Below are 26214 nucleotides of genomic sequence, written 5' to 3'. Positions count from 1 at the left end.
GTGGATAAGCCTCGTTAGTTAGAATAAAGGAGTTTTGTCTTATTAGATAATAAGGTATGGGAAGAAGGAGTCAGCTGAGGGAATTGTGATAACAAACGAGGAGAAGAGTTCTCATGGGAGAGGAGAGAAATGATCAAGGACAAGAGAAAGTTACAACTTTTCAATGTGGGAAATGTGGTGAAAGTATCTAGTCGTTCCAGAGCTATGGGACATTACCAAAGAAGAAGTCACATGGGAGTGTCAACTGAACTGCAGCTGATATTATGTGCTGTACTTAGTGAGGTAGAGGAAGTCCTTATTGGGTTTTCTCTGAGAACAGACCTATATTTTTGTTTGAGTGGCTTTATGCAATTAGACCCATTGTTGAAGTACTTTCACTGAAGACTCTAAATCATGACACCCATTCTCTTCTTCTTAGCTGACCATTACCAGATTCCTTTAGAATAAGGATGCCACTTTAGAATAGTGTAGGGAAAGATAGGTTGCTCATGCTTCTTAAGGAGAACTGTCCGATGACATTCAATTGACAATTCTTTTTCCTGATCGGTTGCACCATTACTTTAGAGTTAGTCATTTGCTTAGCACTATATTGGGGTCCATCTTTTCAGGAGAATTGAACTAGTTCTTCCGTTTCTGTATTTCTATATGATTATGTTAAGATTGATTTACATCGACCTATTTCTAAAGTTATAGTTAAAATTTATTAAACACCAATTAAGTTGTCGAATGGATTCCTGTGTGGGCACATTGGTTGCACTCTAACAATATTTTAATCAGTGATAGTTCTCTTGCCTGTCATGCTTCTACAAAGGTTGTCACTCTGGAAGCAACTGATGGTTCGGGCCCAAGCTCTCTCACCTTCATTCATTATGTAAAACGTAACTGATAAGTGTAAAGTTGTAGTTATGTATACAAATGGTTCTTATATAAAGGAATCTGACAACCTTAAAGGACTTGTTGTAGTATATATAACTGCAAATAAATATCTGTTCTCCACAATTTGTGTGTCAACTGTCTGTGACTTGTACCACCCTAAATTTAAGCTGTGACTCAGCTTGGCTACACCTGTAATGTCAAAACTCAAGGATTCAGTATCTGTTTTCAGTCTGTTTCCAGTAGTATTTGGTTTCGCAAGTTGTAGGGACAACTAACAAACTTGTGCGACAGACACACTAGGTCAAGACATACCTTTGTAAATATTTGATCTCTGATGAAGATCAGCTTAGCTTCTACTCCACTCTTGTACAACTGGAAAAGTAATTGACAGGCATTAATGTTCTGTGGTTGCTATCATTCGCATATTCATATCAACATATCACTTGTTAACATTATCTTGACATAATTATTCTTCTTGTTCCTTCACAGTATCAAGCCCCAAGTACAAATACAACCAGTTGGTAAAGTCTTTAACATTGCTTAAAGCCAAATATTCAAAAAAATTAAAAGCTTGTTTCTCAATGAAACTTGATTTTCAGAATATGTCTCTTTATTCAGAAAACTTTTCTCCAGAGATCTCTCAAAGAAGCAACTGTTATAAAACCAAAACCCAAATCCAAGTAGCCAAGTAATGGCTGCAGCAACATAAACATGATGGCCTAGTACTGACAGCACTGTCTAATTTTGCAAATAAACTTGGCATGAAGCCCCTGAATAAAAAAGCTAATTTAGCTGTAGCTCTCTCTCTAGTGGTAACAGGACCTGTGTCCAGCAGGCCAGGCAGCTGTATAAAAAAAAGCCTTGATCAGGCAAAAAAGAACTGGGACGAGCGTTTCTGGGAAGACCTGAAGAGAGCAAGTTATGCCAAGGATTCCAGATTATTCTGGAATATTATCAAATGGAATAGGGGTGGCCTGCCTGACAGTCCTTTAAATCATGTCACCCAAGAAGAGTGGTTTAACTATTTTAAGCCTCAATGTGCATGTAGTCTTTTACATAATCCCCTGGTAACAACCCCCTACGTCTTCTATTGCAAAGGTCCTTTTAGTCCTAAAGACGCATTAACAGCCTTGGGTTCAGTAGCTACTGGTCGTGCACCAGGTTCAGATGGGGTTCCGTCAGACGTCTTCCTCCACAATAGAACTTGCTGGAGCAAGTACATTGCATTAGTGGCCAATGCTGTGGCTGAAGGCGCCCCTGTACCAAAATCCTGGGGGGGTGCCATTATTATCCCAGTCTTTAAAAAAGGAGATAAGGCACTTCCATCTAACTACAGACCTATTAGTCTGATAGACACAATCCAGAAGATCATTGGGAGGATGGTTCTGAATTTAATTCTGGATTGGGTAGAGGACAATGGGATCCTATCCCCGTTTCAAGCTGGTTTCCGTAAATCAATTAGCACAGTTGACCAGGTCTTTCGTTTCATCCAATTACACTGGAAGGTTGTGACTCTGGGGAAAGGCAGTCTCTTTGTTGCTTTTGTAGATCTAAGAGCTGCCTTTGACTTAGTTCCCCGTTCACGGCTGTGGCTCGTTCTTGATAAGTTGGGGCTTCCGGTGGAAGTTCTAACCTTGGTTATGAGATTGCACGAGCCTAACTTTGCTAAAATCCAGTGGGGAGGTCCTGACAAAGTTACCCCTGAGTTTCCTGTTGAGCGTGGTGTGCGCCAAGGTTGCACCATGGCCCCCACGCTCTTCTCTTTGTATATTAACGGGATTGTAGAACGCATGCTTAGTGTCACTACTGACGCTCCAAAGTTGGCAGGGGTAGTTGCTCCAATTTTGATGTTTGCGGACGACACTCTTATTGTGTCTAAAACACCAAGTGGTCTGCAAAGAGCCCTGTCTGTCTTTGACGATTTTTGTCTTGCACATGGTCTGGAAGTTAATGTGACAAAGACCAAACTTATGGTTTTCAAGCCACCTCCTAGCTATAGAGCGAGGAAATTCTTTATGAATGGCCAGCCACTGGAGGAGGTTAATAATTTTATTTACCTAGGTATGCATATAACTAATGATAATAAGTGGAGTAAGCATATCACGATGTCCTCCTTGAAACTCAGACACTTCACTGGGGTTCTACTTAGTGAGTTTAAAACATCTCTCACTAAGCCAATTAAACCAGTGTTTCAAGTTTATGAGGCTAAGGCTTTAAGCTCTGTGTTGTATGGGGCTGAGCTATGGGGTCTCGACGCGTTAACTACTCTAACGACAGTTGAGAAGAAATGTTTCCGTAGCATTACAGGCCTCCCCCAGAGAACTCCTTTGGTTCCCCTTAGATACGATCTAGGTAGGAAGTCCATTTTGGACCTAGCCAAACTCCGTCCGGTCTTATACTGGCGGACTACTCCGGAACTTTCCTCTTATGCCAGCGGGCTTTTGGATGTTATTAAGTCTGATACATTCCACAAGATCGGCTGGTTGAGGAACCTGCGAGCGTCCCTGACTGACCTGGGTTTGGAGGGGCTGTGGAGCGATCCAACATCTGTTATATTCCCTTCCAAGAGTTCTCTGAGAACAATCTATTGGTAACACATTGATTATCAGACCTGGAGTAAAGTAAATCGTTCTTGGATGACTAGTTGGTATTTGGAGGCGAAAGTTACACCAGCTCTGGAACCCTACTGGGACCTGATCACCAAACCTAGTGACAGGAAACTGTATTTCCAGTTGAGAGCTGGTTCTCTACCGCTCAGGTCCCTTACAAGCAGGTGGTCAAGTGTGGGTACGGATACATGCCCTGTTTGTGGTTTGCAAACTGAATCAATTGCCCACTTTTTGTTTGTTTGTCCTGCCTATGTCGTTCCAAGACGAGTCTGGTTGTCGCCATTGTGTAAAGTTTTAGGCACCAGGAGTAGTGCTGTTGCCCTAAGGATTTTACGCACTAATACTTTACCGATTATTTCTATTGCTCTCGCTAAATACCTGGGTTGGGCATGGTATTTAAGGAATAAAGTTGCCACACATACTTTGTTAGTTATTAACTGAGCTTTTGGTATGCTGGGCAATGGATTCTTCCTTCCTTGTCCTTATACTGTTGTATTTTATACGCTATTTCCCCATCTAGTCGTTCGACTTCCTGTTTAATGCTTTTTAAATTTTTTTTTAGTATTTATGACTCGATGTATTTTATGGACTTTGCATCTTTTAGTGTATCTTGTTGTTTGTGTCTTTTATGAAATGCTATTTTCGAATAAAGACTATGATGATGATGATGAAATGGTAATCATCTACAGAGCGAACTAATTTTTAACAGCTCTGTCAGAAGTGACACTGCTGCCCTCATTCTACTGGACCTTTCCACAGCCTTGGACACTGTCTCCCACCCATCTTTACACAACAACTGCACAAAACCGGCATCCAAAGACCCGCACTTTCCTAGATTTGCTCCTTCCTGACAGGCCACACCTAGTCAGTCAGCCTGGCCCCCCTTATCTCAGATGCCGCCAACCTCATCTGTGGGGTTCCACATAATCTGCACCCAGCTCCACCCTGTTCAACACCTACATTTCTCCAACCGCAAGCATCATCCCTGCCCAAGGACTCAACAGCATATCTTATGCTGACGACACTCAGTTCATACTCGCCTTCTCTGACAAAAGACCAAACACCCTGACCATTTTATCTGCCTGCACGACTTAAGCTCACCACATGGGTGAAAACCAAATGCCTCAAGCTCAACACAAACAAGACAGAAATAGTAATCTTCGGGAAAGATACCTCGCTCTGGTACTCCACCTGGTGGCCTGTTAAATTCGTACCCACACCCTCCAGGCAACACATGGCAAGTATCTCAGAATAGCAATCGACTACCAACTCACCATGACTGTCTTCTGCTTCCACACACTCAAAATGCTCAAGGAGATCTTCAAATGGCTCCCTACCAATGCTCACAGAATCGTCCCCCAAGATCTCATCACCAGCAAGCTGCACTGCGGAAACGCACTCTATGCCAGAATCAACGCTTAAGTGACCAGAAGACTCCAGACCATACAAAACTCGGTGGGCAAGCTCATCCTCAACCTCCTACCGCACGCTCATATCACCCCACATCTAAAAGAGCTCCACTGGTTCCCAATCCACAAACGAGTACTCTTCAAACATCTCAACCACACATACAAAGCCTTGAACAACATTGGCCCCTCATACTTACACAACCGCATAAACTTCCACAAACCTACCAGACACCTCCACTCTGTTGAACTGCTACTCACACACACACCCTGCATAGACAGAACCGCACCCAGTGGTGGAATTCTCTCTTCCTAACTCAAAAATGCTGGAACGACCTGCCCCTGTGCTACAGAGTTGCCGCCTCAGTTCTTCAATTCCACAAGAAACGGAAGACCTGGCACTTCACCTAGCCCTGTCCCCGACTCGGCCCATACAGCTCCTGCTTGAGCTCCAGTATACCCTCTCGGTGAGTTGTGCACCATAAAAATAGACAACTTAACAAAACATAACATAACTTGAAATCAATATCCATCATTTTGGACATTCATGTTCTATATCAGACTAGTAGTCCCTAATGCTTTAGCAGTGTTTTGCTAAATGTATGAAGATTGCGCTAGGTGCTCCACATCTCCTCCATTATGTGCTCAACTCAAATCCCACGTGCCTTGGGCCCTGAGTGGTGTAGTAGCCTCTGTGTATTAAATTACAGTGTAACAGTCTGTGTTAAAGACACAATTCCCTAGTTTGTACATTTCCCCTGCAGAGTGCCAACTAATATGATGCACATATGGGACACTAACCTTGATGGTATGGTGCTAGATCTTACCGTGATTCCTTCAGCAGAAACACCAGGTATATCTATGATGCAGTGTTTTTTTAGGTAATTAAATATATTTAATGACGTGGAGCATGCCATATTTAAAAAAAACTTGCAGTGCCTTGTGCAGAGCTCCTGCTTTAATCATTTCTTTCTCACAGAAGTAAACAATAACCCTGAGCTGTGCCGTGAGTAGTGGCAGTAGGTTGTTCTCTCGCGAAAGCAAAGGGGAGTATGTCTTGTCTACTCCACTCAAGGCAGCTAATCTGGGCAAGGCCCATTTAGTGCAGGCTACAACATTTGGCTCACTTATCAGTGTTTTGATGGGGATCCCCAGTGCTGTGTTCAAGGTTCACTAATCTTTCCAATGCCGGGTACGGAGTATAGAATCTTGAACGTCACCAGTGTTATGTGTGCTGTGCTACTGATGGAACAGGGTTTCCGAAAAATGACGCCTGCTCGCATTGACACCCCCATAATACGCACTAACATTGTGCAGTGGAGACTACCATACAAATCACATGAAATATGTGGGAAACCGCTTTGCACATGCGTGCAGTAATGTGAACGAATGCATGAAAGAACTAGACCGCATACTACAATGCATTTCAAAAGAAACAAAATTAATGCATGTTTAGGCTGCATTTTACATTTTGCATCTTGCTTTAAAAAATAATGAATAATGTCGTTTTTGCCCTAAGCTTATGGTAGTAAAATACTAACAAGGGATAGTGCAAAGGTGGGTGGTAAACAGTGAAAAGTGCATTTCCATGTAATTAATTAATGTTTATATTTCATTCGCCATAGTGAGCCCAATAGGCCTGAAAATTTCCTTAAGTTGGCCGGATATATGAGGGGCTGGAGAATGAGTGAGAGTGAACACATGACCAATCAGACAGAAGTGATGAGCGCTGCAGAGAAAGTGTAAAGGTTCAAGGCTATGTAGCATAGAGAACATTGTATGTCTGCCAAACGGATTAAACTGGCCGTGGGATCCAAGACTTCATCCACGGACGCAACTGAGAAATACATGAGAATTTATGTCAAAGTATCGACTATTGAATTAAACGAACGAGTCACACGTGATGTAATGGGAGAGGATATAGAACAATGAGTGTATTGTATTTGTGAATGGGAACCTGATGGTGTGACAGACCACCTCTCAAATCCACCAATAAGCTGTGGAATTTCATAAAATGTTTCAACTGATGTGGGACAGACATGTAGGTTTTAGGGTGTAACTGGGGTGCCTTTGGGGGTTTGGTTTAGGCTTAGCTTTGCTCTGATCGAGTGCAGAGGAGAGAGGGGTGATGCGTCTCTGTCCCTCAGTTTGCAGAGAGGCCTAGCTGTTCCTGTCCCTGTCCTGTTCCTCGGTCCTGAAGTCTTTGTTCCCTGACTCTATTTCAGGGGACCCCCACCATCTCCTTGGCCAGGGGGGTGGTATTTCACAGATCTTTTGGGTTCGTATTATCCTTCTGACTCGTACTTTGCAGAATTATTTCCAAATGTATTTTTTTTTCTCTGAAACTGATGCAGGTACTGCAGTGGGACTGCCAAAGAACCGCCCACCAGAGTAAAAATAAGTCGAACTCTGGTGGGTGGTTTTTAATGGCTTATGCTGTCTATATTATTATATTAAAGCCCTATACTGACAAAGAGCAAGTGAAAATACTGTGAATGAGCTTGTGATAATATGGGAATGTACCATAATCTGCAGTTTTTAGAAATTGGGGCATTAACTACTTTGAGCAAATGTGAGGAACAATGTATGATAACTTTCTAAAGTGAGATTTTTGGAACTCTGCTTTGAGTCTTCTGTGAGAAAGGATTTGTCGGCGTGCGGAGCGGGCTTGGAGGAAAAACTACTGCCCCTCCTTACGCTTAGAGTTTATAAACATCCTGACCCTATATAAGAAAAACATCCTTGAGGCAAAAACCATCTACTTTTCCTCCAAAATCCTCGCAGCCGAAAGCAAATCGAAGGAAATCTTTTTGATTGTTCACAATCTAGCGTACTCGGACAGAACCTCTCTCAAACCCACCCCTTCTCTGGAACTCTGTCACTCCCTAAATAATTTCTTCATTCAAAAAATCGAAACCATTAAAACTAATATTCCCCTTCCTTCCCCTACCTTTGTGGACCCTCAGTGTCCTCCTCCCAAGGACCATCTCACCACCCTCCCACCTCTAACTAAGGAATCAATAAATGCCATAATCCCACTTGTTAAATCAGGGTCCCCGCTAGATCCCTGCCCGGCTCATATCTTCCGTCATATCTTCTCTAACTGCCCAGATCCCCCCCTTCACCTTCTCAACAGCTCCTTATCCCAGGGTGTGGTACCCAACTCACTTAAATCTGCTGTAATAGTCCCTATCCTGAAAAAGCCTGGTGCCGATCCATCTATTCCAGCCAATTTCCGCCCCATCTCTCTCCTACCTTTCCTGGCGAAAGTACTCGAGCGTCACGTCACCTACGCCCTGAGTTCTTTCGTGGAGAAGAACGGGGCTCTTGCCCCCCGCCAGGCCGGGTTTCGCCCCGCACACTCCACGGAGTCGGTAGTGCTCTCAGTCCTTGATAACCTCAGGGAGGGAATGGATACCAACCAACCTCAGGCCCTGGTTCTCCTCGACCTCTCAGCCGCCTTTGACACGGTGGACCACTCCACCTTACTTTCCCGTGTCAGGGCGGCGGGGATCGGGGGTACCGCGTTGGTCTGGTTATCCTCCTTCCTGAGGGATCGCACCCAGGCTGTCCGCCTGGGTGACTTCACTGCAGACTTCCGTGACGTTCAGTGCGGGGTTCCCCAAGGTTCCTCCCTTTCCCCCCTCTTATTCAATCTTTACATTTCCCCCCTTATCTTTTCATTGCAACAAATGGAGGTCACCGTATTTAATTATGCGGATGACCTCCAGCTTGTGTTCAACCTCTCCTCTTCCCCCGATTCTGTCTCCAACTTTCAAACTATCATGATTCACATCCGAGACTGGATGAACCACAACCATCTTAAGCTCAACCCAGATAAGACCGAGCTGGTGTTGACGGGTGGTTCATCCAGCCCCTGGTCCCCCATTTTCTGGCCCCCTCCCCTTGGTGCCCCACCTGTTCCCTCCACCTCGGTTAAAACCCTAGGCATCAAGCTCAATTCACAACTCACCCTTCACTCCCAGGTGAGCTCTGTGGTTTCTTCCTCCTTTCTGGCTCTTCGCACCATTCGCAAGGTGTCCAGTTTCTTTTCTTTTGATGCCCTAAAACTTATCACTCTTGCCATGGTCGTATCCCGCCTGGATTATGGCAACGCCCTATATGCAGGTATCCCTGCATATAGTCTTCGGCGTTTGCAGCAGATCCAGAACCAGGCGGCACGCCTGGTGTTCAAACTCCCTAAATCCTCCCACACCACTCCCCTTTTGAAAGCTTTACATTGGCTTCCCGTCTGGGCCCGTGTCCAGTTTAAGCTTGCATCTATCACCTTCCAAGCACGACTGGGCACGGCGCCAGCTTTCATCTCCTCGGAGATCATTCCCTATGTTCCATCTAGGGAACTGAGGTCATCTTCCCAATCCCTTCTCACTGTCCCACGGTTCCGAAGAAAGAAATGGGGAGGCTCGAAGTTTGCGACTCTCGCCCCGACTTTTTGGAACTCTCTGCCTGCAGAACTCAGGGCTTCAACCTCATATCTGTTATTTCGGAAACAACTCAAGGCATACCTTTTTGCCAAATCCTTTAATTAATACCTTAGTCTCTCTTTTTTCCCTTAACCCGGGACTTCTTCTCTGACCTCTTTCAGTTTTTAGCGCCAAGAAACCGCTGGTGTACGTGCGCTGTACAAATAATTTTAAATAGAAATAGAAATAGAAATTTGTGGTGTGGCGAAGGATTTAATCTTGAAGAACTTTGCAGAAGAACGGACACTGCATAATTTAAGCACAAAAAAGAAGTGCAACCTGCAAAAATATATTTTGAAGAGATTCTACCCAACCTTGGGTAAGTCCCACTCAATAGGGAGTTGAAGGGCTATAATAATGTATCCTTAGAAGAATGTCACTCCCATGTAATCAAATTCCTCACACTGGCAAGAAACAGAGGATAGGCCATCTGATAAGAACTCCTCAGGTGGGTCTTTCATTAAGGTGATCAGACTCCTTCATTTAGGTGATCAGAGTCATAACAAACAAGAGAGCATTCAGAAAAGAAAAGTAATCACAGGTCCTATTGTTTCTACAGGGAGATGTATAGCTTGTTTTCTTTATTGTTTTGCCCTGTTTTCGGTCTCGCTACAGAGAGCTCTAACTATCTATTGACAACAGCTATGTATACCCACAGAGCTAATCCTTGTTAAAGAATGGATGGATTGTATGTCAGTCTTAGATACCTGGCTATTATTTGTTGCTTTCCTCCTTTTCAGTGTTTGGCCTTCCCAAGGGTAATATTGAATCTAAGAAAGCAGAGCAATGTTAAAATGCCGGGTCGTATTACAGAAAGTGCCCCGGGGCGCAACAGGCATGTGCGCTTGCTTGAGTGCCCCCAGGTAACTTTGGTATTACAGAAGGGGCCACAGGCACTTGTACGGTTGCTTCTGTAATACTGATAGTGCTGGCGCAGATGAAGCGCCAGCACTATCTCAAGAGGAAGCTTCCTCATTTGCATCGGGGCATGGCCCAATGCAAATGAGGGAATTACTTTATCTCTGAACCCGCACCATATTATGTAGGCGGGCACAGAGGCACACAAGTGGCTCCTAATGGCAGCCCCAGGCATCCCCTTGCAGGTGAGTGCAGTCACTCACTGCACCCATGTGGGCCGGACTGGGAGCAGCAACCAGCCCTGGTAGATTGCGCTTGGACCACCCTAGGAGCAGGGGGTGCTAGTGAGAAGCATCGCTCCCACTTTTGTTACAGGGGGCCAATATTGCAAAACCAGTCCCCAGTAAAAAAAAAAACGGCCACCGCGGGTACAAAACAGGCTCCCGGCCCACCGGGGAAAAACACTCAGTGCCCGCTATGGTCAGTCTGGCCCTGCCCACCTGCAAGGGGATCTCTAATCCCTCTTCAGAGTGCATGATGGTGCCGCCTGAACTGTGAAACACAAAGTAGCTTTTAAGCACCCGCTCCGTATTTCACTTGAATATGCTGCCTCCAGGGCTGCGAGAGTTCATGGCTGCTCTGAGGGCAGCGTATTCACCAGAATAGGGCGCACCTTCCCTGTTTGCATCACGGCGCACCTGTTTTAAAGTGCGCTGTGTTGCAAACAGGGAATATACACCTGGATCGTAATACGGACTAAGGTTGCTGTATTTTACTGCAAACTATTGGTCTCTAGAAAAACTGCAGCAGAAATGTAGAAGATACAACATCGATGTTGACAGACATTGAAGACTAGTATATACTACCATTGGCAACGTCAATTGACATTGTTTGCATGTACACATAAGGGTGACTGATTGGCATTTCTAATGCTTCTAATTTTAGTTTATTTGGTTCTGCCCTTCCGCCCATTGAGTTCATACCATCAGCAACATGTATAAATATTTTGTTAGGGGCAGTGTGGGCATGAGGGACTGAGGCGTCCATGCTGCTCCTCCAATTAATCAGGGAGAAGAATATGTCACAGATTTGAAGTAATGACAGTCAGCAATTCTATTGCAAGGTCAAAATATAGCAGGGACATGGGGGTTTCTGGTGTGTGCCCCATCTACTTGCATAGTGTTTAAGATAATGCCACTAACTCTAATCCCAAAGACAGGGCTAGTGTTTAAGAGTTACAGCTAAGAAGGCCCCTGTCAATCATACTTTGTCAATATTGCAGAACGCTTCTGACCCAGAATGAGTGAGAAGTAAGGATCAAGTTAGTCTAGGCCCAACACCAGCTAACCTGATCATGTAAAGGTCACACTTACTCATAGCTCCTGCAAAACACGACTTGTCTTGCCCCCCTCAGGCCCTGTTAGGTAACAGGGAATTAGGAGTGGGGAGTCACAGTTTATTTGACTGGCCCTCAGGATCCACGTCCTCACCCACAGCACAGCCAATGTTAACACAGATCTGCTCATGAAAACATAGCAGGCTCTTCTAAAAAATCCTCTGATTTGTTTGTGGAGAATGTGTGGAAATTTCACATCTTCTTTCTGCAAGAAACATGGGTTGAGCAGGGGGTGCCACTGATAGGGTACCTGGAATATAACGAGCAGGCGTGGAGAACAAGCACCAAAGGCCAACATAAAGCGGACCTTGCAATATATATCTCAGTCCTTCTTAAAAAGAAGGTAGATTAAATCAACCTTACACAGATCTGGTTACAGGCTGTTAAATAGAGAATTGGGTGCAGGGGGCTAAATAACCTCTTTTTTTGTCTAATGTATATATCTATCCTAATTCCAGAGCAAAGACAGTCACAGTGAAACTTCTGGAAAAAGCTCAACCAAACCGGTGGCAGAGAATGATGCACACTGCCTAACAATATTTGGAAATTTGTTTCAATTGGAGACACTAGATGAGAATATAACAGTTGAAAACTTAGGGCCTGATTTAGATCTTGGTGGACGTGTTATTCCGTCACAACAGTGATGGATACCCCGTCCGCCGAAATATTAAATTCCAATAGGAAATAATGGGATTTATATTTCAGCAAACAGGTTATCCATCTCCGTTGTGACGGAGTAACCCATCCGCCAAGATCTAAATCAGGCCCTTAGTCTGGAACATTCCAGACAGATGATGCCAGCATCAAGGCAAAAAAGTCACTGGGGCGCTCAATTCCAATGCCTACTTGCAAGCTCTGGTCTTCGCATCTTGAATGGAAAGTTCACAGAGGATAAGCCACCTTTCTGGACACACATTTTTGCACGAGTTGATGCAATAATTGACTATTCAGCACCCGCCCTACCTCTGTTCAAATACATAGGCAGCTTTCAGATTGCGGAATGTGAGGACAGCGACCACAACATCCAGATAATAACGCCACAAGTCTGTCCATGTGTAGACTATTCCGCCAGTACCTTTATTGCCAACACCACAGCAGACAATCTGAAGAGACTAAGGTGGCAAGGGAAGTTCCAGGATCAACTTGGGCAAGTCAGCATAGAGCTCCTAGAAGAGTAGCAGTTTACAGTCCACAATGTGATTACCATATGGGAACTATTCTGCAAACCTTGCTAAGACAATTCTGCAGGAATAAAATCTCACCGCATGCGGTAACCATTAAAAGGAAAATCTGCTTTTGGATAACTAAACACCTCATCTCAGCAAATAAATCATTAAATAGAGAATACCATGAATGTAAAAAGTACATTACCTACACAACTCAGCAGGAGAAAGTAATGCCTCAAAACTACAAGCAGGCAGTGTGAACTGCTAAAAAAGATTATTTTTTTTTTTTTTATTATTTTTTTTTTATAAATTTCCATTTCTAAGTTGCAAAATACATTCTTTTTTTTTTTTTTTTTTTTTTTTGAAACCGTTTATTGCAGGTTGTAAAAGTTACAGGTATGGGCCTACAACCACCCGGCCGGCCGCTAGAATGACAAAAGCATATTGCATACATACAGTAAAAGTGCAGGCCACACAGCTCCAAGCCCATAGTACGGTTCCCTTTTCTTGAAACAAAACAACACCAAAAAAACCACACCCGCAAGGCAACCCGCGATCCAAAGTGACAGCACGTGCTCCATAAGTGGGGGATCCAAACCAGCAGCAGAACTCTGAGGAGGGGAATGGGAGTAGGTCAGGGACTGGGGGGACCGCGCGCCCGCGGCCGAGGGAGGGGGGCCGTCTAGGGAGACGGAACAGGTGAGGCAGCCGGTAGCAGTGGTGGCTCACAAATACCCCCGCGGTAGGCGTTCCAGGGGCCCCAGAGTTTCACCCACGCCCCAGGCTTACCCCTCGCCACATACACCACCTTTTCACGAAACATACACCAATCCATATGCTCTTTCCAGGCCGATACCGCAGGGGGCCTCTGGGATCCCCACAATTGAGCAATGTCACGCTTAGCTATCATGTATCCCAGAGTCACCCACCGCGTCTGCGGGACCGAATAGTCATTCGGTTCCCATACATTCAGCAAGCATCTCCTCGCTTCAGGCAGCAGCGCGACACGCGTAACCACACGCAGGACCTCATGCACACCACGCCAGAATCGCTCCACCTTCGGGCACTCCCACAGTATATGCATGAAAGTCGCCAGCGCACCACAGCCACGCTTACACAGTCCGTCACCAGCAAAACCCATACGCAGAAGCCTTGGCCCCGTCACGTAAACCCGGTGAAGGATCTTGAGCTGGACGAAACGAAGGCGAGCCGGGATGGCCACCTCTTTCGGGGAGGCCACCGCGGAAATCCAATCCTCGCCGTCCAGCTCCAGCCCGTCGGCAACCCAGGCCTCGCGGAGACTAGTCAGCAGGCACGATCTATCGTTGATCAGTTTTTTATATATGAGGGAGATCGTGCTGTCCGGTACATGGCCGTCCAGCACTCTGTCCTCCAGGGGGGAAGACTCCGGAATGGATGCGACGTCCGGGAAGACGGAGCCCAGCGCATGGCGGACTTGTAGGTACCGAAAGTACTCACTGCCCTGCAGCTGAAACTCCGCCTGCAGCGTCTCAAAAGTTTTGAATCCCCCCCTCGTCCAGAGATCTCCCACCGTGCTGATTCCGATCGTGTCCCACTTCTCGAAGCCCTTCGACGTCCATAGGGAGCCCAACCTCTCAGACGCATACAGCGGTGACGCCCGGGTCAAACGGTTCTTCCACCCCATAGCTGCATTAGCCGCGTGCCAGACACGCACCATAACACGCGTCGGTCCCGTCAAACGGGAGTCGGGCGCGCCAGAGTAGAGCGCGCGATTGTAATCGCCACCGGGTAGGAGCATTTTATCCATCTCAAATGCCGGGTTCAAGGCGGGCCCATAAAGGCCATGATTAATTGCAGCTAGTTGGGAGGCCCAGTAATACCGTTTAATGTCCGGGAGGGCGACCCCCCCATCGTACCACGGGAGCGTCAATTTAGCCAGAGCAATGCGCGGCCTCCCGTCCCAGAACAGGCGCCGCTGGAGGCCCTCCACCTCACGGAAATAGCGTGCCGGGACCAAGTCCATAGTATTCTGGAGGGCGTAGAGGAATCGCGGCAGGGACATCATTTTGAACAAAGCCGCTCGGCCGAGCGGCAAGAGCGGCAGACGCCGCCAGCGCACCACGTCCTCCCTCAAGCGCTGGAGGGGGGGCAGCAAATTCCGCTCATAGCGGGCCTCCGGGTCAAGTGTGATGTAGATACCCAGGTACCGAAAACCGTGGGGGGCAATCCGGATCGGACAGTCCCGTGGTAGGGCCGGAGCCTCCCCGGAGAGCACATAGACACAGGATTTCGCCCAGTTGATGACCAGGCCCGAGTTGCGACCGAATGAGCGCAAAACATCAACCAGGACGATCAGTGATTTACGCGGGGAGGCGAGATACAGAAGGATGTCGTCAGCGTAGAGGGACACACGGTCCTCATGCTCGGGGGTCCAGCGGAGACCACGGATAGAGGGGTGCCACCGTAGCCACTCCGCCAGGGGCTCCAGGGCCAGGGCAAACAGGAGAGGCGACAGGGGGCAACCCTGTCGCGTACCCCTCCCCAGCGCGAATGGGGCCGAGACTCGCCCATTCACTACCACCTGCGCCAATGGGCCCGAATATAGCAATTTGACCCAGCTAATGAAACCCGGGCCGAACCCGAATTTCGCCAGCATCGCCCAGATGTATGGCCATTCAAGCGTATCAAACGCCATAGTGGCGTCCAAGGATGCCAAGATGGCCGGCTCCCGCACAAATGGGACACGCGCGAGCACCCCGTGCAAGCGCCGCAGATTGAGCGCCGTGTTGCGGTGCGGTATAAAGCCAGATTGGTCTTGGTGGACCAGGTCGCCCACCACGCCAACCAACCGGTTGGCCAACACCTTGGCAAGGATTTTGGGCTCCGCGTTCAAAAGCGAAATCGGCCTATAGGATGTGACCCGTTCACGGGGCTTCCCCTCCTTGTGGATCACCACAATTGTGGCCAGGCGCTGGTCCGGCGGAAGGGAACCCTGCGAGTGGGCCGCCAGGAACATCGCGCGCAGGTGGGGCGCCAACACATCCGGGCGTAGCTTGTAGAGCTCGATGGGAATACCATTGGGGCCCATGGCCTTGCCGGATGCAACCGAGCGAATAGCCAAGGCAATTTCGTCCGAGGTGGGAGGGGCGTCAAGCGAATCCCTGTCCTCCACCGTTAGGGAGGGCAGTGCGATGTCCCGAAGCAGGGCATGGGAATCTTCCTCCGAGCAGGGGGAAACCGGGGAGTAGACTTCGCGGAAATAATCCGCGAAGCAGGAGACAATGGCTTCCGGCTCGGTGACACACGCACCATCAATACTCTCAATCACAGGCACCACGCGGCTCGCTCTCTCCCTCTTATCCAACCACGCAATCAATTTGCCAGCCTTATCACCCACATCATACAATCGCCCCTGCTGCTCTCTACTGAGGCCCCTGGCCGCCTCCGTGACGAGGGCCCGATAGGCCGCCTGCTTTAGGTGTAGAACATGCAACTTGGCGTCTGTTACCCCGCTCCCCAGGTCACCCTCCAGTTCTGCAATCTCGGCCTCTACCCGGGTCACCTCCTCCCGCTCGAGCCGCCGGGCATGGGAGATAAAGGAGAGGGCCTCCCCTCTAAGGACTACCTTGAAAGCCTCCCACAGGGAGATGGCGGAAGAGACCGACCCCACATTCTCGTCGAAATATCGCTGTAAGGATTTGATCAAATCGGCACGAATGGTGGGGTCACGCAAATACCATGCATTGATTGGGGCCACCCTGCCATCCCCCCTCGGGAAGACATCGAAATGCAACAACAATGGGGAGTGGTCTGAGATACCCCGTGCTAGATGGCGCACCTCCCCCACCCTCCCTGCATGGGCCGCCGGGACAAGGATGTAATCAAGCCGCGAGAGGCTACCATGGGCACCCGAGTGGAAGGTGTACTGTCGCAATTCGGGATGCTTTAATCGCCAGCAATCCACCAGGCCCAGCGTGTCCAGAAGGCCGGGCAGCCATGCCTGTGCCCGGGGGAGGTCCCTAGGGGGATGGCGTTCCATAGACCCAGAGGCTACCGCATTAAAGTCCCCTCCAACCACCAGCAGGCCACTCGGAAGGTCCAGAAGGAGGCGCCCCAGGTCCGCGAATGTGGTGACTTGTAACCCAGGCGGGACGTACACGGATATAAAGATAAACACTCTACCCTCCATTCTTCCCACCAGAACCGTGTAGCGTCCCCTCTCATCATGGCGCACCTCATCAATCTCCAACGGGAGCGAGTTCTTGATCATAATACCCACCCCCCGCGAGCCCGAGGTGAAGCCGGAATGTGCCACCAAACGATATCCCCGCCGATTCATTGCATGAAAGGAGTTACCTATAAGGTGCGTCTCCTGCAGGAAGACAACATCTGGTGAAATACGTTTTAAGTACTGCAGGACCACACCACGCTTAATCCTATCCCCCAGGCCGTTAACATTCCTTGACAACACAGTCAAATCCCTACCCCCCATCATACGTCGAATCAATCGGTCGTCCCCCATCGAGCATCCTAATAACAAGAACATAGTAGCGGGTTTGCCCTGCGGTGCTAACAAACAACACACCCCCCCCCACCCCCCGGTCCCAACAGAACTCCCCCCTCCCTGCACCCCTGCATGAGCCCAGACAGCCCCCCCAAAGTGCAGTGTGCCTGTCGCCCCATAGCTAAACACTAACTAGTCCCCCAGAGGAGGAGGGAAGCCCCCAACAGACCCCACGCAACCTCCATAGGAGGGGAACATACGCAATCAATAAATGGTGAAGGAACAACGTCCAGAGCAAGGCCTAATCAGTCACCCCTCAATTCTGATCCGGCGGGCCCTCCTCGCCAGCCGCGCCCCTAAAAAAGATTATTAAGAAAGATTTTGTACTCGAGTGTTCCACACCTGTAGAACAAGCAACTCTAAAGCCTTTTGGAAAATCATAAATGAAATTGATAGAGGTCCAACATCTTCCTATAACACAAACATTTCTGAAGAAGTATGGCTGCAGCATTTGAGGAAACATTACTCCATTATGAAAGCAACACAGGATAATGATAAAGCGCCTGGCATTGATTTGCATACCAGTTCAGGAAACCCATCTCAGCCAACAGTGCTGTTTCAGACAAAGTGCATGCAGGAAGTTCATAGTCCAACAAGCATGTCTCTAGGTGAGGTCAGCGTTGGAACTGGGTCAGACAGGTGCTTTCAGAGACTCCTGGTCAAAACTTAAGAATCTTAGAGAACATAATAAGAAAAAGTAAAAAAGAAGGCCCCCGGTCCCAACTGCCTGACCGCTGCCCACTTTAGGTTTAATACTGAATATTAGGCAAGAAACCTTAACATTTTATACAACTCAGTACCTGAGAACCAGTTATTCTCTGACTCATAGGATGGATCCATAATTCACCCAATGTTTAAAGCTGGCAGCAGCAGTAATCCTGGCAATTATCGACCAGTAGCACTATTAGAACTAGACTCCAAATACTTTGCAAATCAACATGGATAAAGTCTGTGGATCTCATTCCATTGAACCAATCAGGCTTTCGCTCAGGACAGGGCACATCATCAAATCTTGCTGCCCTCAACATCTGCATGAAAACCGCCTTTGCTTTCAAAATTACCCTTTTTATGCGTTTCATCAATTTCAAGGTGGCTTTCGACAGGGTCCCGCTAGATTTATTATCGCAGAAATGATCAAACGCTGGGATCCCAGTTACCATTATGAGAGCAATCCATCTCTTTCAGAGAAACATGGCTATGTGTGAAGCTGTGAGATGACACTAAACTCTCACTGAAGATATATACATCAACAGGGTTGAAGCAAGGGTGTGTACTCGCTCCTCTGTTGTTCAACATTTACTTTTCAGACTTGTCCCATGATTTAGATGCTTTAAATGCATACCCGTCAAAACCTGGTAGTCTACCTGTCTGTTGAGCTTGACACCTGTGGGGTTGCAGCTACGTCTAAATAGTCTCTCCACATATATGCAGCATAACAAATAATAAGAAAACCTCATGAAAACTAAAGTAGTTACATGTTATGAAGACAATTAGAACTCCTGGTGCATGGATTATTGGTGGCTTTTGACTTGTGTGCCCCTCAGAGTAATGTTCGACTCTAGAGGCTCCTTTATTCCACATGTGGAGGCCATGAAGTCATAGGCTGCCTCCCTAACATCAGGTTTTTGGCAGCATCCAAAACCCTTTGCAGTGCCATCTTGGGACCCCCTACAGAAAGTGATATCAGCAAAGCTTTTACCCCCCATAGCATACGGCTCTGAAATTGTAGGATAGAAGATGTCAAAACCTTTAGACCTATTAATTGCCAAGACCTATCGGTCAACATTCAGTCTTTCAAATCATACTGCACAGGCCCAGCTGCACCTACAGATGTGCCTCACGAAACACAGCTGGGCTATTAAAAATGCTTTCCTCAAGATGTGTCACAGTTTTTGTCTGGCTGAAAACAACACAGCATCAGCCTGGGTCTGGTTGGAAATAATCTCAGTTCAAAAGCTGGGCTAAACGACTATCTAAAAGATTCAATCCACTCTCTCCATGCAGAACATTTATGGAACCTTCAAGTCTCAACCAAATAATTTTAAAAACACATTTATCGAATAATAGGTCACTTTCTTTGTATGACAATAAAGCAACCCTGGCAAAGGAAGCTTATGCCTGGCAAGTTATTAATTCTTATAAGCTCTTAAAACCTCAGCCTTACTTTGATCATGGATGCCCATTGCAACTGTGCTAACGTTCATGCGCCTGCGCCTTGTGGCACAGTCTACTCTGGACCAGACTCCTTCCTGGACCAGAATAACAAAAGGAGATAAGATAAGACTTTGTGGGAAGGGGAAGGAGACCATGATCCACATCCTTTATATCTGTCCAGCATTATTCCTTGAAAGAAGAAAATTACTAAGGGGACCTTTTGTTCAAGCCGGAATAAGAACCTGCAGGCAAGCACTCGCACAAGGTCTCAATTCAGTACACACACGCCTGAACATAAGTACAAAAACAACACCAAATGCACCACTTAAACAATGTCATTCAAATAAAGTCCAAGTTCTTAAGTTATTTTTCGTTTTTTTCAAAAAAGCTCTTCTTTATTATACAGTGAGTGTTGCAATTAAAAAACAATTTTCCAACACAGCCAAAGCAGCTATTTGAAAAAAACGAAAAATAACTTAAGAACTTGGACTTTATTTGAATGACATTGTTTAAGTGGTGCATTTGGTGTTGTTTTTGTACATGTATTTTCCAGTCACTGGAACGGCATTGTGCTGGCGGGTGTCAACCAAAATTGCACACTTAAGGTGAATGGACTATATCACCACCATTTATATTGAGTTATTTTAAATCCGGTGCTGCTCTAGAGGGCTACCGCTAGCATTGTGGTTTGGTTGTTCACGCCTGAACATAAGGTTTGTTAAATTTGTACAGCTATTTGTGATGAGAGTAAAAGCGGACAATGGGGAGACCAAGACGAAAATTATATATGAAATGAATCCGCTGGTCCACTGGAAGCTGGCGATATTTTTAAGATCTGTAGGAACCGGGCATGTAAATAGACTTCAGACCTTTCATTAAAAAAAAACTTTTAGCTTAACCCACTGGAATTGGCGACATTTCAACAACTGTAAGAAAGGGACATTTTAACATATCGTCGACCTGATGTGAAGAACCTTTTAGCTTAATACACTAACTGTTTGATTCCGCTGCTTTTATTGCAATGTTCTTAATGTCTTATTTCTTTTTATGTATAATGGTTTTAATGAACTATGACCCTTATTAATAAACCTAACCTATAACAGTTACATTTGTAATAGACAAGGCACTGGCATTTCTTTATATTCTTTCTGGTGCCTTTCCGTTATTCATTCCCTTGACCACTAGTTTAATCTTGGCAATGCTAATGTTGGTACGTATACATTCTCTATCTGCATTTTCTAGCCACACAAGAGTGTCTCTCTCCAAATGCTGATGTATGTTCTGTATGCTGGACATCGCTGTGATGTGTATAGGTGTGGGAAGAATCTCAGAAGTTCAGACACAATATCCTCTGGATCATATTTCAATTACCCACTTTCGGTGTTTATCTGAACTGTGTCTTCTGCTGCACATTACATAAATACACTCATAAGCCAAGTGTGTGGCCAGAGAGCTTACCCTCCCCAAAACTGCTCAGTGAAGCATACTAGCCCATAATCTGGATATCCCATCTGTCTCATCCTTGTACTCTGCCAGTTTGCTCTGTATCTTCACAAGCACCTGTGTGTCCGTGGTTGATACAATGTGCCATTCCAGTCCCACCATCAAGGTACGTATAGATAAGAGTATCCCTGAGGATTTAGAGATACATACTCCTCTAGCAAAAACGTTGAATGCCCCCCAGAGTATTGAATAGGTATGTGCTTTGCCTTTATTATTGTGGAAATATTCTTCAATCAACTCTGAGTTCTTCACGAAAAGCTGTTACAAGCAGTGTACCTATGAACCTCAAACACCGGCTCGATTGTTGAAGATGACATGCTCATTGCCATCAGAACAGGTAAATTGTCGGAGTACATGCTTGTAAATGTATTATTTATATCTACCAGCCCCCAATATTTCTTGTGCCAAATCAGAAATCCATCCTGGAGGCAGAATCATGCACAAAATGAGAAATAAGTGTATTTCCTGGTAGGCTCATCTTTACCTTGCCATACATCTAACATTTCATGATGGAGCATCAAGAGATGTAAGGCATCTTTTATTCTAATTGTGTACCTTATCCCAGTGGCTTTTCTGTCTAGTCTCAGCTCAAGGGTCAGGCTAGAGGCCCCCTCCAACTGCAAATCCAATGTCTCTCATCATTCCATGATTTCCTGGAAGGGCGAGGGCTTTTCCGAATTGGGTCCGCACATGTTGACCAATGTGACAAAAGAACTTTTAAGAATGCCTTGTACACAAATATGGCATTCGTCTGCGTCTGTCTTTAAGCTCTGCTGCTTTCGATTATTATCATCAATCCCATGGTGCATGTTAAATCTGAAGTGAAATATCTTCAGCATCCAATATACATCGCCCAGCCATATCAATGCAAGTGTGGCGTTTATCTAATATTTCCTTCATAATATCCATTCAGAGTATCAGCTTGTCTGTCTTGCCATCAATAGTTTACAAGCTTGTCTTCATATCAAGCAGTAGTGATCTGAAGGGCCTTCAGCCCACCATCAAAATCAAACAGGTGAGATATGCATGTGTGTGGTAGTTGGGCTTTCAAAAACATCCTTAAATGACTTGGTTATGTCATTACTTCATCTTGGATCTGTAAATGGATGTCAGAAAATTTTATAAAGCTAACCCCAACAAAAACAGCTCTTAATAACACCTTCTACTGCAACTATGTCTATTGACCTGAAATGTCCGGAAGTCATGAGCTTGTGCCCTCAGCCACCTTCTGCTGTATGGAATGTAGCTATTTTTCTAGACCCTAAGTTATCTCTTGAAATATAGATATCCAAAGTAGCTACTGCTTGCTTTTATCAGTTAAAAATCTTGCATCACATTTTTTACCTTTAATTGATAGTAGCCTCAATGTGTCTGTCATGAATAACTTTGTCCAGTCCAGGTTGTACTACGCTAAGCAATCTATTTAGAAGTCTCTATAAAAATTCTGATCTGCTATTAAATGATCCAAAGTACAGCAGCTCGGCTTCTTTGAAATGTTTCAAAATATCAACATATTTCATATGTGTTAGGACAACTTCACTTGATCCCCATTCATAGCAAAATCATCTTTAATTGTATGGTTATAGTGCACGTGAGCATTCATCAAAATATTCCTGAGTTCACCTTCCCTAAATTCAGGCTCCATAAACTGTCACATAATTTACATTCTCTTTCTCGGTTCTTTTTAGTGTACATAGATAAAACATAGCACTTGCATTTGTAAAGCACACTTATCTCCCAGGGGTCCCAAGGCGCTGAATAACAGATGTGTATTGTTACCCAACTCAATGGTACTCCTTTTATCGACCTCAAATGGATGAAAGGCTGAGTGGACCCCTGGGATTTTAACCTGTGACCATGAGGTTAAACACAAGACCCTGTAGTGGATGCATTAGTCCACTAAGCCACCAGACCCGGCTAAAAAAGAAACAAGCATTGGCATAGCCAATAGGTTTAGCTTTTGGAGCCTTCTAAGTATTTAGTTATGCAGCACAATATCCTTGGTGCAACCACATCAACTGTTGCATGGCTAAACACTTATAAGGTCCCAAAGGCGAGACCTATTGGCTATGCCAATGCTTGGTGTGATTGTGTGTGTGGTTGTGTGTGGTTGTGTGTGTGTGTGTGGTTGTGTGTGTGTGTGTGTGTGGTTGTGTGTGTGTGGTTGTGTGTGTGTGTGGTTGTGTGTGTGTGTGTGGTTGTGTGTGTGCGGTTGTGTGTGTGGTTGTGGGTGTGGGTGCGGTTGTGGGTGCGGGTGTGGTTGTGGATGTGTGTGGAAGTGTGGTTGGGTGTGGCTGTGTGTGTGGTTGTGTGTGTGTGGTTGTGTGTGTGTGGTTGTGTGTGGTTGTATGTGTGGTTGTGTGTGTGGTTGTGTGGTTGTGTGTGTGTGTGGTTGTGTGTGTGTGTGGTTGTGTGTGTGTGTGGTTGTGTGAGTGTGTGTGTGGTTGTGGTTGTGTGTGTGTTGTGTGTGTGAATGTGTGTGTGGTTGTGGTTGTGTGTGTGTAGTTGTGTGTGGGTGGTTGTGTGTGTGTGGTTGTGTGTGTGTGTGGTTGTGGGTGTGGTTGTGGGTGTTGTTGTGTGTGGGTGGTTGTTTGTGTGTGGTTGTGGTTGTGTGTGTGGTTGTGTGTGTGGTTGTGTGTGGTTGTGTGTGTGTGTGTGTGTGGTTGTGTGTGTGTGTGTGTGTGGTTGTGTGTGTGTGTGTGTGTGTGTGTGTGTGTGTGTGTGTGTGTGTGTGTGTGTGTGTGTGTGTGTGTGGTTGTGTGTGGTGGTTGTGCATGGGGTTGTGGTTGTGTGTGTGTATGGTTGTGTGTGTGATTGTGTGTGTGGTTGTGTGTGGGGTTGTGTGTGGAGTTGTGTGTGGTGTGTGTCTGTGGTTGTGTGGTTGTGTGGTTGTTGTGTGTGTGGTTGTGTGTGTGGTTGTGTGTGTGTGTATGTGTGTGTGGTTGTGTGTGTGTGTGTGTGTGTGGTGTGTGTGTGTGCTTCACACCATTTTACTGCCACTTCTAATCGCAGGAAATAATCATCAATGCACCAGATACTGCTCACAACCTAGAATTTTGTTCTGAATCGAAGGGGTTTGTAAACAACTTACAAAATACAATACAATTCGTATTTTATCATATGCTTAGGAGACCCACGTGAAACCCTAGAACATCGTTCTGCGCAGGAAGGCATAGTCCACGAACTCAACTTTTGAATTTCATATAACTGTTCGTTTAATGCTTAGTGTATGTATTGCGCAGAGGACTTAACTGGAATATGTAAATCTAATCTTGTGCAATGTGGTAACTGGTGCTCATATAAAGCGCTTCAATGCCCTTGGGCCGATGAAGCGCTGTATAAAATAGCAAAAAAACACCTATGTGCAGTTCCAAGCACGTCTGCTTGATGTCCATCACTTATTATAAATTAGGCCGCCATCTTGTCGCGGCAGTAGCAGTGTGCAATATATATGCATAATACGTTTAAGGACAGTTTTATCCGAGGTGAATGCATTTTTTTGGCTTTAAGTCACTACAAACAACCGAAAAGCCATAGAGGAACATTAAAATACATGTACTGCGTCGGAGAAAAAGTTCAATGTCATTATTTTATTTACTCTTTGTATTATGTTCACGTTAAAAGAAAGTTTATAGTAAATCGGAAGCTTATGCACGTTGATAATTTGCCAACTTCAATGGTTATATGCCGTAAAAGTATATTACCTGGTCGTCTGAAAAAGGCTTTCCGCTTCTGCTTCAAGTATTGCCCGTTTTCTAATAGCTAGTGAGGCAGAATATCTAGTGCCTTTTTTATTTCTACCATATATAGACAGGGCGGGCTAGTGTCTGAAGTGGCGCAAAAGTCTGACGGGAAGATGGCAACAGACAAATTGAAGAGCAAAGTGACTTCTGCCTTCAAGATGCATGGCTTGGTCCTGCGAGCGTGAGTGTCATCTGATTGATAGGGCTGGGGTAAATCGGCATGTGTGCGAGTGAGCGGATACGAAGTAAAGTCGAGTTTGAGGTTGAATTTGGAACATCATACATACTGGAAGCCTACATAATCTGAGTCTTGTGTCTTCTATTGACTGAGTACATCGCGGGCGAAAGTGAAAGTGATCGCGGGCGCTTAATGAGCATGACGAGGTTTGCCATATAGTGCCTCTGCTCCTAAGCGCGCGCCCGCGCACATGCACTGTAGGTCTAGGCTGGCCATGGTAGCACTTTTTTGAGCCCTCACAAAAAGTCTCGCCAGACCAGCGTATGCGCCGGGTCAGGCGAGACCTAAAAAAGGAGTAACTTACGGAAAACAGTTCTCTTTGCTGCAGTTAAAACATGGCACTCTGCCATTTGGTCTACTTGCAGAGTCCTCTTTCTCTCGCTTTAGGAACCTACTGAAAACATACTTGTTCAATTTGGCGTGAGACATTGTCATGCTGTATTGCTACCCTGATTGTTGGGTGCCAAGAAACCTTAAAGAATGTGCGCTATACAAAACCATTATAACATAACGTAATATATGCACTCCTTTTCATAGCAGAGCTGGGCTACCTCTCTCTCTAGAGTATGATCTCCTGAAGAAAGTGGATGTTTACTTAGTGACTGTCTAGGTAGGCTACTATTTGCCTCGCGTTTCTTTGATTGTTCAAGTACATACAATTCCATATTAGCAGGCCAGTCCCTGTAATGCCCTTTTTGGCTTGCCAAGCGCTTTGTATGCCTGTGTCTCCGTCATCTCGTTGCATGTTCCTGAATGAGCTCTATAGGTGTGTTTTATTACTGTTTGATGTCTGTGTCAGTTTCGGTATCACTAAACATAACCAGTTCTCAGCTCTCCTCATCCACAATGAACACTAACACGTCAATGAATCCCAAACTTTTAATGGCCTCTCTTGATCTAGTAACAGTTAATAAAAACAATAAAGTTATTATAAGATCAGTGGTTGGTTTCTATGTCCAGCTTTCTTGGCTGTAGACCATAGTTAGATGCTGTATGTATAGTCGTACCTAACTATAGAATTCGGGTCTTTTTAGGTGCATGTGTCATAATGAACACCTTTTTGTGCCTGCAGCTGTCCTTTTTGCCAGCGTACACTGGCTTTGCATTTTTTTCTGAGAACGCAGAAACAGGGCTCCCCAAATTCTGTCTACTATCTCCAGTTTTTAATGCATAGTCTATTTATTTTTTCACTTTCTCTGGTAGTGTTTTGATGTGACTCCTTTAATACAGTGTGT

The 26214-nt window shown here is 45.8% G+C and overlaps 1 long non-coding RNA gene across 1 annotated transcript in view; it reads right to left on the bottom strand.

The window, feature by feature from the left end:
• LOC146867061 (uncharacterized) overlaps positions 1-26214 on the bottom strand; it is a 110478-nt gene that overhangs the window by 71106 nt on the left and 13158 nt on the right. The window contains exon 2 of the long non-coding RNA XR_014961065.1: positions 1189-1248. This is a non-coding gene — a long non-coding RNA (uncharacterized LOC146867061). The remainder of the gene's footprint in view (positions 1-1188; positions 1249-26214) is intronic.

This window comes from Triturus cristatus, chromosome 1_2 (genome assembly GCF_964204655.1).
Source record: "Triturus cristatus chromosome 1_2, aTriCri1.1, whole genome shotgun sequence".
Classification (NCBI taxonomy): Eukaryota; Metazoa; Chordata; class Amphibia; order Caudata; family Salamandridae; genus Triturus; species Triturus cristatus.
Note: the sequence above shows the minus strand (reverse complement) of the source record. Positions and strands in the feature narration are given on the sequence as shown.